Below are 14,939 nucleotides of genomic sequence, written 5' to 3'. Positions count from 1 at the left end.
AGAGATGCAGCTATTTAAGTGTATTGGGGCGTAGCTGCTCTAGTTCAATGACAGCTAGTGTGACCTCTACAGCTAAATTAAGTTTGGCCTTTTAATTACAGAGTTTGGATGACAGGGCTAATGATTATCTGTTAGCGCTGCCAATGTGATATAGATTGAGATAGCCCCAGAGACACAGGGTGATAATTCATCTGTCTGATGCCTGTGTAAATGTGGAGAGGGCCAGCGGCCACCTCGGTAGCAATGTAGGGAACTGAAAAACACATACAACTGAAACGATTGTCTTGGCTTCTGTGGATGTCAGTTGTTGAGGTGAATCAGATGTGTGATATAACTCGAAGAAATGGAATGATATGAAGGTGTTGGTAGGATTAGAATTTGACCACAAAAATATATATATTTTTATTAACAAGATATGAAAGCTGACTTCATTGTGTGGTTCATGTCCTTTTACAGTGACATAAACCTGGGTCGCTGCCGTGAATGGCAAATATCCTACACCTCACACCACTAGTGTTAATCCACTTGATGGGAATTGTAAAATGGCTCATATAGCGCGTATCACTACTCAGCCCAATCACACTTCCGGGCTATGCTATTCCAACAGCCTCACAGCTGCCATCCCACTTCTGACACCAATGTAGCAAACGGCAGGACAGGAAACCTGGGTCTCTGCTGTGAATAGCGAACAATCTACACATCGTGCTAGTAGGGTTAACACACTTGGTGGGAATTGTAACATGGCTCATATAGCAAGGATCGCTACAATATGTTAGATGACAGATCTTTTTTATTATTGACAGAAGAATATTTGTTTTTTGAGCTGTGCAAACCAAGACCTGTTGACTTAAGCCTCTTTCAGACTGAGTTTTGACCGTGGACAAACTTGACTTCACGCTATTTGGAGATGCATGCTCAAAGTAAAACTTGTGATGAGGCATATTAATTGATAGTAATTACCTAATCCAAAGAGAAGAAGAAGGGGGGGGGGCAGAGAGAGAGGAAGATGAGAAGGGGGGCAGAGAGAGAGAAAGAGAAGAGGGAGGGGGCAGAAAGAGAGAAAGAGAAGAGGGGGCAGAGAGAGTGAAAGAGAAGAAGGGGGGGGCAGAGACAGTGAAAGGGGAGAGGGTGGGTGCAAAAAGAGAGAAAGAGGAGAGGGAGGGGGCAGAAAGAGAGGAAGAGGAGGAGGCAGAAAGAGAGAAAGAAGAAGTAGGGGGCAGAGAGAGAGAGAAAGAGAAGAGGGAGGAGGGGCAGAAAGAGAGAAAGAGGAGAGGGTGGGTGCAGAAAGAGAGAAAGAGGAAAGGGAGGGGGCAGAAAGAGAGAAAGAGGAGAGGGGGCAGAGAGAGAGATAAAGAGAAGAGGGAGGAGGGGCAGAAAGAGAGAAAGAGGAGAGGGAGGGGCAGAAAGAGAGAAAGAGAAGGAGGGGGGCAGAAAGAGAGAAAGAGAAGGAGGGGAGAAGAGAGAAAGAATTTACTCTTGGTATACACTACAATGTAAAACACCCTTAATACATGTTGACAATGTATAAATAAACTGTTCATTGTTGGCATTAACCCAATGAGTCTCACCGTAACGCCAGCGCTCTTTGGACTTCTAACCCCTCTTAAATGATGTGTGTTTGAGCTACAGACTTATGGGATGGACCATTGGATTAATCAATTTCTTGATTAACGAGGGCTGAGTTAGAACGGTGTTTTTGAGACAACGGCGGATACCGAAGGGGCCCGGGGCCGGGACTTTTTACAAAAACATCTGTAGACTCTGAATGGTTTAAGCTACAAACTATTACATTAAAATCTATCTATGATAAGCTGACTCTCACGAACATGGACATGTAACATATTTTGTTCACAAGAGTTGTTAGAAGGTAAGGGTGTCTTCTACATAGAAGATCATAGGAAATCCCATGATGTAGTGTCTATAATGGGTCAGCGGTCAAACGACCTCCACTCATCACTGTCAAACGCTCCCTGAAACACTTCAGCGAGCAGGCCTTTCTAATCGACCTAGCCTGTGTATCCTGGAAGGATATTGATCTCATCCCGTCAGTAGAGGATGCCTGGTTATTTTTTTAAATGCCTTCCTCACCATCTTAAATGAGCATGCCCCATTCAAGAAATTTAGAACCAGGAACAGATATAGCCCTTGGTTCTCTCCAGACCTGACTGCCCTTAACCAACACAAAAACATCCTATGGCGTTCTGCATTAGCATCAAACAGCCCCCGTGATATTCAGGGAAGCTAGAAACCAATATACACAGGCAGTTAGAAAAGCCAAGGCTAGCTTTTTCAAGCAGAAATTTGCTTCGTGCAGCACAAACTCAAAAAAGTTCTGGGACACTGTAAAGTCCATGGAGAATAAGAACACCTCCTCCCAGCTGCCCACTGCACTGAGGACAGGAAACACTGTCACCATCGATAAATCCACTATAATTGAGAATTTCAATAAGCATTTTTCTACGGCTGGCCATGCTTTCCACCTGGCTACCCCTACCCCGGTCAACAGCACTGCACCCCCCACAAGCCTTCCCCATTTCTCCTTCTACCAAATCCAGTCAGCTGATGTTCTGAAAGAGCTGCAAAATCTGGACCCCTACAAATCAGCCGGGCTAGACAATCTGGACCCTTTCTTTCTAAAATTATCTGCCGAAATTGTTGCAACCCCTATTACTAGCCTGTTCAACCTCTCTTTCGTGTCGTCTGAGGTTCCCAAAGATTGGAAAGCAGCTGCGGTCATCCCCCTCTTCAAAGGGGGATGACTGTATCTATCCTACCCTGCCTTTCTAAGGTCTTTGAAAGCCAAGTCAACAAACAGATTACCGACCATTTCGAATCCCAACATACCTTCTCCGCTATGCAATCTGGTTTCAGAGCTGGTCATGGGTGCACCTCAGCCACGCTCAAGGTCCTAAAAGATATCCTAACCGCCATCGATAAGAAACAATACTGTGTAGCCGTATTCATTGACCTGGCCAAGGCTTTCTACTCTGTCAATCACCACATCCTTATCGGCAGACTCGATAGCCTTGGTTTCTCAAATGATTGCCTCGCCTGGTTCACCAACTACTTCTCTGATAGAGTTCAGTGTGTCAAATCGGAGGGCCTGTTGTCCGGGCCTCTGGCAGTCTCTATGGGGGTGCCACAGGGTTCAATTCTTGGACCGACTCTCTTCTCTGTATACATCAATGATGTCGCTCTTGCTGCTGGTGAGTCTCTGATCCACCTCTATGCAGACGACACCATTCTGTATACTTCTGGCCCTTCTTTGGACACTGTGTTAACAACCCTCCAGACGAGCTTCAATACCATACAACTCTCCTTCCATGACCTCCAGTTGCTCTTAAATACAAGTAAAACTAAATGCATGCTCTTCAACCGATCGCTGCCTGCACCTGCCCGCCCGTCCAACATCACTACTCTGGACGGTTCTGACTTGGAATATGTGGACAACTACAAATACCTAGGTGTCTGCTTAGACTGTAAACTCTCCTTCCAGACTCACATCAAACATCTCCAATCCAAAGTTAAATCTAGAATTGGCTTCCTATTTCGCAACAAAGCATCCTTCACTCATGCTGCTAAACATACCCTTGTAAAACTGACTATCCTACCGATCCTCGACTTCGGCGATGTCATTTACAAAATAGCCTCCAATACCTTACTCAAGAAATTGGATGCAGTCTATTACAGTGCCATCCGCTTTGTCACCAAAGCCCCATATACTACCCACCACTGCGACCTGTATGCTCTCGTTGGCTGGCCCTCGCTTCATACTCGTCGCCAAACCCACTGGCTCCAGGTCATCTACAAGACCCTACTAGGTAAAGTCCCCCCTTATCTCAGCTCGCTGGTCACCATAGCAGCACCCACCTGTAGCACCCGCTCCAGCAGGTATATCTCTCTGGTCACCCCCAAAACCAATTCTTCCTTTGGCCGCCTCTCCTTCCAGTTCTCTGCTGCCAATGACTGGAACGAACTACAAAAATCTCTGAAACTGGAAACACTTATCTCCCTCACTAGCTTTAAGCACCAGCTGTCAGAGCAGCTCACAGATTACTGCACCTGTACATAGCCAATCTATAATTTAGCCCAAACAACTACCTCTCCCCCTACTGTATTTATTTATTTATTTATTTTGCTCCTTTGCACCCCATTGTTTCTATCTCTACTTTGCACATTATTCCACTGCAAATCTACCATTCCAGTGTTTTACTTGCTATATTGTATTTACTTCGCCACCATGGCCTTTTTTTGCCTTTACCTCCCTTATCTCACCTCATTTGCTCACATTGTATATAGACTTATTTGTGTACTGTATTATTGACTGTATGTTTGTTTTACTCCATGTGTAACTCTGTGTTGTTGTATGTGTCGAACTGCTTTGCTTTATCTTGGCCAGGTCGCAATTATAAATGAGAACTTGTTCTCAACTTGCCTACCTGGTAAAATAAAGGTGAAATGAAAAATAAAATAAAATAAATAATACTGTAATAAGCTCATATGGTTGCTGTCACAAACTCCAAAATCCAAAGTCAGTTGTCACTGACTAGTTGGATATTAATTTCCCACTGAGCAAAACATTTCTGTACTTACAGGATTCATAAAAAAGGCATTTTTATCATGTTTCTTCTTTGGCAGATCTTTTTTTTAATTGACATTTTTCAATAATACTCATGAATACAACCGTTTATGTGAAATTATTTTGTGTTGTACTTGTAGCCCGGGTTGTCCTGAAAATAAAATGGTAAAATACCTAATTGTGAGGCTAAATATAAGGGCTGGAAATTTAGATAAATGAAACTCATATAAATGAAAAGCCGATTTTTGCTGGTGTCTCGGGACCGATAGTGTTAAGAGGAGAAGTTTTTTTCATCCCTTAATGAGCCTTGTTTTTATTAATGAATAGTCATTTCAAGTGCTGCCTGCCTGTGGGTGCCTGTATTTGCATTTCCAAAAACAACCCTATCTGTTTCCAGGCTACGTTGTGTGTGTACTCATGTGTGGGTGTACACATTAAAAATGCTATCTAATTGGGGCGGGGAAACCAATAATTTGTAGCTATTGCTGAGTCAACATTTAGTTTTGTGTCTATGTCTGGAATGAATTGGATAATGTTCTCTGAACTTTTGATGAGAGTCAAACTGTAATTGATTGCCCCAGTTTGGTTAGCATTTGATTTTCTACCTTGCTGTCCATTGCAGGCTACTGTTGTTGGGTAAGACCCATATTAAAACCTCTTAGGGATCCCTTCACCCCCATTCCCGCTCGGATCCCGTTAACGGGATTGATTTGACAACATCCAGTGAAATTGCAGCGCGCCAAATTCAAAAACAGAAATACTCATAATAAGAATTCATTAAACATACAAGTGATATACATCAAAATGGAGCTTAACTTCTTGTTAATCCAACCACAGTGGCAGATTTAAAAAATGCTTTACAGCGAAAGCAGACCATGTGATTATCTGAGGACAGCACCCCGCATACAAACACATGAAAATCAGATTTCAACCAGGCAGGTGTTACACAAAAATCAGAAATAACGATATAATTCAAGCCTTACCTTTGAAGATCTTCTTCTGTTGGCACTCCAAAATGTCCCATAAACATCAGAAATGGTCCTTTTGTTTGATAAATTCCTTCATTATATCCCCAAAATGTCCACTTATTTGGCGCATTTGATTCAGAAAAACACCGATTCCAACTCGCCTATAAAGTATCTAATAAGTTACCTGTAAACTTGCTCCAAACATTTCAAACAACGTTCCTAATCCAAATGTATGTATCCTAAAACGTAAATAATCTATCAAATTTAACACGGGAAATACTGTGCTCAATTCCGGACGAAAACAAAGTGAAGCGTTTTCCAGATCGCGTGGACTTGAGTCCCTTTGTGTGACACATGGAAAGAACAGAGCTACTTCTTCATTTCTCAAAGGAAAAACATCAACCAATTTCTAAAGACTGTTGACATCTAGTGGAAGCCATAGGAACTGCAAGCATATTTTTATTAAAAAGAGCTTCCCATAGAATATTAATGGAGAACACATTGAGCTCAAAAAAATGTTTCCCTGTATGGATTGTGCTCGGGGTTTCACCTGCCAAATCAGTTCTGTTTTACTCATAGACATTATTCAAACAGTTTTAGATACTTCAGAGTATTTTCTATCCAAATCTACTAATAATATGCATATCCTAGCTTCTGGGCCTGAGTAGAAGGCAGTTTACTTTGGGCACGCTTTTCATCTGGAAGTGAAAATACTGCCCCTAGCCCAAAGAAGATATTATTAAAGTACAGATGTAGGATCTTAAATTGAGCCAGTTTTCTACAGCAGAAATATAATCTTATTATGCAGATAATAATTAATGGGCCTTTTTGTAGGAGTTGATGCATTTTTCGAAATGTCAATCTTAAATGTCCTGCATTACTGGAAAATTCTACTGCAACAGGGTGATCAAATTAAGATCCTACATCTGTATTATCCTCATTAAAGTATAGGTCAGAAGACATACAGTACTGTATTGCATCCATTCTGAGGGACTCTAGTGAAATATTTTCTTTATAGACAGTCAGCAAACCTGGGTTTAAATACTATTTGAACTCAAATAGCTGGGCTTAATTGAGCTTGTCTGATGCAGTGGAATTATTAGAGTAATTGTGAAAGTGTAAACCCCCCATCTTGCATTCCTGGCAGAATAAAGCAAACAATATATGTCATTGAAAGCTTTCAAATAGTATTTGAACCCAGGTCTGACAGTCAGGAGAAGCATTGGGCTGCTGAGCTGCAGCTGTCTTTCAAAGGGCCACTGACTACACACTAGACTAGGACCACATGGTGAGAGAGCGAAAGAGAGAGAGAGATATCTGGGATTCCCTTTGCATCTCTGAATTATCTGAACAAATTATACTGGTTCTGTTGACGTTTGTCCTGCTTGATATTCAAGCTTATGGAGTCGGCCTAACTTATCATGGATGTTGAGCTAAGGTTTGCATTTCTTTCCCTGCTACCAGACTGTACTATGTAACTTCAATGGGGTTGTCATGATCAAAGACAATCTAACTGTTAAGAACTCAATGGGATGCTTTGTGGATCTGCCAGATCTTCTGATAGTATGAGAATGTTGAATGCATTCATAACCCAGATGGGGGATGGTGATACAGTACTGTGGATGAACGCTCATTTTGAGCATAAACAATTCAGGGAGATATTACAGATGTATTTACTGCGTATCAGTCAAAGCTTTTGTTATTCAGAAGGGGGCAATAATTCAATGGCATCCATTGAACCTGAACCACCTGTTTTAAATCATTTGGAATGTATATTTGTTATATTCTGGAAGGGCAACAGAATGAGAAAAATACCCTGCATAGCTAGATTAACACATATAGTCTATAATTATTGGCACCCTTGATAAAAATTAGCAAAAAATTATATATAAAATAAACAATACAAATACTGAGCTCTATTCTATGCAAAAATACAATTGGTAAATTATATTACTAATATTATTAATTATTATATTACCTCAATATTAGGTTTAAATGTCTGTGGAACAGCGTGTACAATGACAACCCCGACTCAACCTCATCATAAATTGACGAATTTACTTGTGGAACAGTGCATGCATACAGTGCAATGTGAAATAGATGCATAATAAACACTATCAAGTCACAACAAGACCGATTTCAAATGTCGACACTGAAAGCCCTCACAGTCTCACGTCAGAATTAGACGTTCATCCATGTTTCTCAAACGTCGAAAGTAATATTTTTAAGGTTAGGGTTAAGTTTATGCACTAACTCCAATATCTTAAGGGAAGGCATTAACACAGAATGGTTAAGGTAAGGGTTAAGGTTTGGGATAGGCTTAAAACAAAAATCTCTAAAACAACTTTCTATCTACCTCTGCACCAGAGGCAGACCGTTAGCACCAGAAACAGAAACCTACTTGAAGGTAACAGCGCTCACTGTTGCCCCTAGTGACCAGTTTCCACATCATTTCCCAAAGTCCTCGGACATGAATAGACGTCTAACACTGACTTGTACATTTTTTTCAATATTAAATGATTAACCTATCATCATTAATATCATATTTTATTTACAATGTACTAATAGAACTAATGGTTTCTTTTTCTTGTTTTCGGCAAAAAGTAAACATCCAGTTAGTTTTCAGTAAGCTAAAACTGATTAAAAAACTATTTGAGGTCCACTATATCCGAGGACAGGCTTTGCAGTCTTGCCATGCTGTCCATTGAAAGTCAGTTAGCTAGAAAGCTGGACTTCAAAGACTTGATCAGTGACTTTGCTAGCAAGAAGGCTCAACGCTGGGCTCTTGGTTAGTAAGGCTGAGCAAGGGCCAGTGATAACTGTTAAATGGCATCGCTATGGATATTGGATCACTACACACATGATGCCCACAGGCTGAGAACAAGACTGAGAACAGACTGAGAACAAGATATATCTCAAAGTAATGGCTGGATTGCCATGAAATGTGTTGTGTATAATCAAGACCCCAAGTGGAAGAAACCTATTGATTTGGTGACCACTTGACCTTTCCTCTAGCGCCACCATCAGGCCTTTTCATTTCCATTTCCATTTTGTTTTCCAGCTGCTTATTTTCTAGGTGGTTTGTATGCTTAGTTAAAAAAATCTGCTGCTGATTTAATTATTTTGTTTGTTATATCATTCCATAGATTATAATGTAAATGTATTTTCATTGAAGAGGTTAATGTATATTTAAGTGATATAAATGTTAAGTTATTCATTAATGTTAAGAGAATTATTCCATTCAAGAATTGTACCATTACAATTACATTAAGACTGTAAAAGGTGGCCTTTAGCACATTTCTCATAGAGGGTCAGTCTTGCATCAGATAGTGAATTCCACTGTATGCAGAATGTTGCATGCATGTCTGCACAGTGTTATATTTTCACAGATAACTGTCAGTAAATATCATACAGTAAATATTGGACTACAAGAGAGTTGCAAGCCTGCAAAGGTAGAGTTATTTAAAGCTTTGAATGGGTCGATTGGGTTCTGGAGGTGTGTGGTTAATTCAATTGCGCAGGGTTGGTGTGGCCTGTGGTGGTGGGACCCAATGTGATGTCTTTTCATGGGGCCTAAAATCCCGGCCGGTGCCCCTGATCACAGGTGACCTGGCTGGACATCCATAGGCATAGTATGAGTTTTAAGTTTTGGGAACCTATTTTTTCACCATTAAATTGCACCTTTATAATAAAGGATTGCATGCATCTATCATCTCATTTGCAGACTAATGTAAAATAGGAAGATAGGCTACTAATCCCAATTTGATGAGTGGATTGCTGTAACGTTCGTCTTCGGGTGAAAGAGAGGAGGACCAAGGCGCAGCGTGGTAAGTGTTCATGATGATGAATTTTAATGCTAATCCAACAAAACAGAACACTACAAAATACAAAACAACAAACGAAGTGAACAAACGAACGAAACAGTACCGTGTTGGCGAACAAACACTGACACGGCAACAAACACCCACAACTCAAAAGTGAAACCCAGGCTACCTAAGTATGATTCTCAATCAGGGACAACGATTGACAGCTGCCACTGATTGAGAATCATACCAGGCCGAACTCAAAACCCCAACATAGAAAAAGACACATAGACTACCCACCCCAACTCACGCCCTGACCATACTAAATAAAGACAAAAATAAAGAAAATAAAGGTCAGAACGTGACAACTGCACAGTCATATTTTAGTCTAATACTATAACTCTACAACTGTTAGCAAAACAGACCATTATGAACAATGCATGCCTGAGCGTGTAGTGACATACAGTGCATTCGGAAAGTATTCAGACCCCTTGACTTTTTTCACATTTTGTTACGTTACAGCCTTATTCTAAAATGTATTGTGTAGATGTATTTTTCCCCTCATCAATCCACACACATTACCCCACAATGACAAAGCAAAAACATAATTTTTTTTCAATTTGCAAATTTCTATAAACAGAAAACTGAAATGTCACATTTACATAAGTATTCAGACCCTTTACTCAGTACTTTATTAAAGGATCTTTGGCAGCGATTACAGTCTTGAGTCTTCTTGGGTATGATGCTACAAGCTCCTCTTTCCCTTGATCCTGACAAGCCTCCCAGTCCCTGCCGCTGAAAAACATCCCCAGAGCAAGATGATGCCGCCTCCATGCTTCAACGTAGGGATGGTCCCAGGTTTCCTCCAGATGTGACACCTGGCATTCAGGCCAAAAAGGATCATCTTGGTTTCATCAGACCATGGTCTGAGAGTCCTTTAGGTGTCTTTTAGCAAACTCCAAGCTGGCCATCATGTGCCTTTTACTGAGGGGTGGCTTCCGTCTGGCCACTCTACCATAAAGGCCTGATTGGTGGAGTGCTGTAGAGATGGTGGTTCTTCTGGAAGGTTCTCCCATCTCCACAGAGGAACTCTAGAGCTCTGTCAGAGTGACCATCTGGTTTTTATTGACCTCCCTGACCAAGGCCCTTCTCCCACAATTGCTCAGTTTGGCCGGGCGGCCAGCTCTAGGAAGAGTCTTAGTGGTTCCAATCTTCTTCTATTTAAGAATGATGGCCACTGTGTTCTTGGGGACCTTCAATGTTGCAGACATATTTTTGTACCCTTCCCCAGATCTGTGCCTCGACACAGTCCTGTCTCAGAGCTCTACGGACAATTCCTTCGACCTCATGGCTTGGTGTTTGCTCTGGCATGAAGTGTCAACTGTGGAACCTTATATAGAAAGGTGTGTGGCTTTCCAAATCATGTCCAGTCAATTCAATTGACCACAGGTGGACTCCAATCAAGTTGTAGAAACATCTCAAAGATGATTAATGGAAACAGGATGCACCTGAGTTCAATTTCGAGTCTCATAGCAAAGGGTCTGAATACTTATGTCAATAAGGTATTTCTGTTTTTTATACATTTGCAAAAAATTCAATATTTACACAGTATGGGGTATTGTGTGTAGATTGATGATGAACATTTTTAATTTGATCATTTTTAGAATAAGGCTGTAACGTAACAAAATGTGGAAAAAGTCAAGGGCTCTGAATACTTTCCAAATGCAAAGTGTAGGCCTAATGAGAGAAATGTCTTCTCCTTTCTTTGCACAGGAAAAATGTGGCCTTTTAGAAACACATTTTATGCAATTCTACTACACTTTATATGACTGGAGACATAAGCTGTCACGGTCGTCTTGAGGTGAATGAATGGACCAAGGCACAGCGTGATATGAATACATCTTCTTTTATTTTACGACGAAGATGAACACGAAACACTTATACAAACTATACAAAACAACAAACAACCGTGAAGCTACAAACGAAAGTGCACACACAAGCTACTTACGTTCAACATAGACAATCTCCCACAATCACCTAAAGCCTATGGCTGCCTTAAATATGGCTCCCAATCAGAGACAATTAATGACATCTGTCTCTGATTGAGAACCAAACCAGGCAACCATAGACTTTCCTAGAACTCTCTCCTGAACACAACCCCATACACTATACAACACCCCCTAAACAATACACACACCCTAAACTAGACAAAACACACAAACTTCCCATGTCACACCCTGACCTAACTAAAATAATAAAGAAAACAAAGAATACTAAGGCCAGGGCGTGACATAAGCAATATATTTTTTAAGGCACAAATTAGTAGCCTACTATGCTGATACTGACAAACAGATCAGTAAAAACAACTTGTCTTGAATGCAACCATCTAATCTAGGCTTCGAAAAGGGGAAACACAAATTGTACAATATGATCACCATCTAGACAGGAAGAGGACATTATTGTCTTCAAAAACTTTCAAGTGGTACTGGTCTAATGGTAAAGACTGTGAATATGTTCTCTGCTGGTGCCAATAAAATAGGCTACTGTTTGCTTAATTCAGAGTTTAGAATTTTGATAACTAGAGAGTATTTTCTTTGTCTTTTGTTTGTATTTTCACCAATAACCATTTGTTTTCTAAACTATGTTTTTCCTACGATTGTATTTTGGAATATTGTGCTAGGCCTAGGGCTATTTAACTGCTTTTCCAAGAGAGCTGTAACTCAACAATCAGCTATTTGGTACGGTAGGCTATTTGTCAGGCATGCTGCTCATATTGCACGCTTAAAACAATCCACAACTCATTGCTCTGTAGTATTTTGAATTATTTTCTGTATTTCTGTAAAGACACCAGTAATTAAATCGATTTTTTAAAATAAATTTAATTCAGGGGAAGATTGTTTTCCCCTAGTTTATTTGACGCACAGCCTATGCCGACGTCAACAACACAACATGACATCAATGTGAAAGTAACCGATGAATAAAACAGCTGGTTCAAATGCCGACATCAAACTCAAAACAATAGGCGCCTTGCCTAAACGACTGACTGGTTAAGCAAACTGTCTGGCACTGTCTTTGCTCTCTGAAAGAAAGGCGCACAGGGTGGTAACTTCACTCAGAGCGTTGATCTGCATGGTCATAAAGCCAACCAACCGATACGTTAAACAGCGGTGGCATTTTAATAGAGATTGGAATTAAAGTAAATGATAACTTTTTTGTAGCCTACTTTTAAGTTTTTTGTCTCCATCTGAGATTGGCATGCCCAACTGACGCCCCTGCTTGCACTTAACTCTGTGTACCTGGCTTCAGATCTCCGCTCATACCCAGTTAAATGCCGATGCGGATATCATTTGCCCAGTGTGACCGTCACCAGTCCAGCTACACCTGGAGAAATTACAACTGTACGCATGCAGCTGGGTCCGAGACAGGCGGCCAAAGCTCTGGAACAGGTCCAGATGGAGTACTAACCAATTACTTAAGTACTAAGCGACACCCAACATGCAGGTGTTTAAGAGAATGAGACAAGGTTCACTGACGATGGAGTTACAGTAAAAGTCGCTCTGGAAGATTCACCCGGTTCTAGTAAAAACGAGAGCGCGAAGTTTAGCGAGTCTGAAGACTGATGGCCCCGGTTTGGAAGGAGAGACTTCGGATGAGCGAAGGAGTCCTGGTCCGTTACTGGGCGGAAAGACTGGGCCGATTCAAGTGGAACACGACGAGAGGAGAGGGACTTCCAGAAGAGAAGCCACAGCCAGCAGAGGAGATGATCCCAAACTAACCACCACTACTTTCGCCTTGACAGGGGACACAACCATGCAGTGGTTTGCTGTTTGGGACAAAACCGCAGCGTAAGTGATGATTATTGATCAAATGCATGTGGTTTTATATTATGACTAAAGCACTACGTTTCGTAAAGCACTGTAAGGGCTTTTCATATTCTGCTGTGAACGGAAAACTTGCCTGTTTTAGCGAGTTCTTTGTTCACGGTAACAGGTGCATTGGTTCAGTTGGGCACAACAGGGCACATAGCCCAAATACTGGGTTTCACCACATCCAGAATAAAGCATTCGGGACCACGTTGGACTGGCATTGGTATTGCGCACCAAGAGATGCTTGCTTGCTGCAGACTCCGTGCCCGTGCCATACCGGCAGCAGCATTGCTTCACATGGGGGCGGGTAGGCTAGGCTACTCTGACAGGTGAATTCCAATATTAGTTTTAGTGTATTTATATGTAATGAAAACGACCGCAATAAATGCTAAACCTTAACTTGTCTGGTGTTTTGCAATAGATGTGTTTGGTAATAAATTATACCTCGATTTGGGTCCAATTTAATTGATTGGGCAGAGTTGTAAATATGTTTGACGGGCTATAAATTCTTCGAACTCTTTACTTTTAATCAAATTTCCATGAGAAGGAAAGTCTGTGGTCATCTGAATTGCTGACTAGTTCTTGCCACTTCTACCTTCACAATAACTTTACAAAAGCTATAGATGATGCCTTGTTTAATTATTTGATTCTATGCCGATGAATTATGTGGAGACTATCTTTGTATGAGACTATCATTAGGCTTCCTAAAAGCAGCATTTGCAGCGGTGTATTGTTGTAGGGATACAGGGCCTGAGACAACGGTGTATTGTTGTAGGGATACAGGGCCTGAGACAATGGTCTCTGAAGGAATCAGAGGCAATGAAATCATCTTGTGAAGGATCTAGTCTTAACTTTCTGAGCAAAACATCCACAGAACTTATAACACTGTTGTAAATATGCCTTCTTAGGCCTATATGTTCAATATATGACGGTCAAGAGTGCAATTACATTGATTTGGCAGGCTACAAGTCAGTAATAGTATGCTTACACATTCAAACAGAAGCATAGTTATGGTATGTCATATTTGATTTTGGTCCATAACTGTTGCATGTTGTTTCTGCCACCAAAATCTCTCAGTCTACATAAGGGTATTAATTAGTGATGCACTACAACCTGTCTCATCCTCTGTGAGTGAAGACAGCTTGTACTTTAACTGAGGTCACTATGGAACGTGTAGGTCATGTTAATGATAGGACATGTCCTTGTTCTGGCTAATACTGCAGGCTACTAATACATGAATGGCTGTTATGACACAGATGAATCATCTTCCTGTAGCAGCCAGATCATTCCATCCCAGTTTTATTTTGAGTACTGAAATTATAGTGAAATGATTGCATTCCCTCAAATGGGATAGAGGCCTTCATTTGAAACAGAATAGTGAAGCAAAATGAAAAAAAGTAATTTTCACAACCATGAAGACTCAGAGTAGAGAAAGTTGTGGCTGCCTCTTTTTGCTTGATTTCATTTGGATGAAGGAGGAAAACAACAAATCCCACAGTTTTAGTCCTCTTGTCTGGAATTATTATGACATGCTGCATGAACTTGTTTTTTAACCCGTTTGGGGGAAGTGTGTGTGTCCGTCTGTGTGTGTGTGTGTGAATGCGCTAGCGTGCCTGTAAAACCGGGTCGCTGGGTGTACTTGTGCAATGTGAAACTGTGCAGATGTGCGTTCTTTGACAGCTAAGCTAGATATAACATTGGCGACGCAGATGGCTGAATTCAG

The 14,939-nt window shown here is 41.0% G+C and overlaps 1 pseudogene; it reads left to right on the top strand.

Annotated features, from left to right (window-relative positions):
* Positions 1-12,814, top strand: part of LOC120023117 — a 79,976-nt pseudogene extending 67,162 nt beyond the window's left edge.
* Positions 12,815-14,939: the final 2,125 nt, after the last annotated feature.

The sequence above is a fragment of the Salvelinus namaycush genome, chromosome 2, assembly GCF_016432855.1.
Source record: "Salvelinus namaycush isolate Seneca chromosome 2, SaNama_1.0, whole genome shotgun sequence".
Taxonomy (NCBI): domain Eukaryota; kingdom Metazoa; phylum Chordata; class Actinopteri; order Salmoniformes; family Salmonidae; genus Salvelinus; species Salvelinus namaycush.
This window is presented reverse-complemented; position numbering and strand designations above follow the sequence as displayed.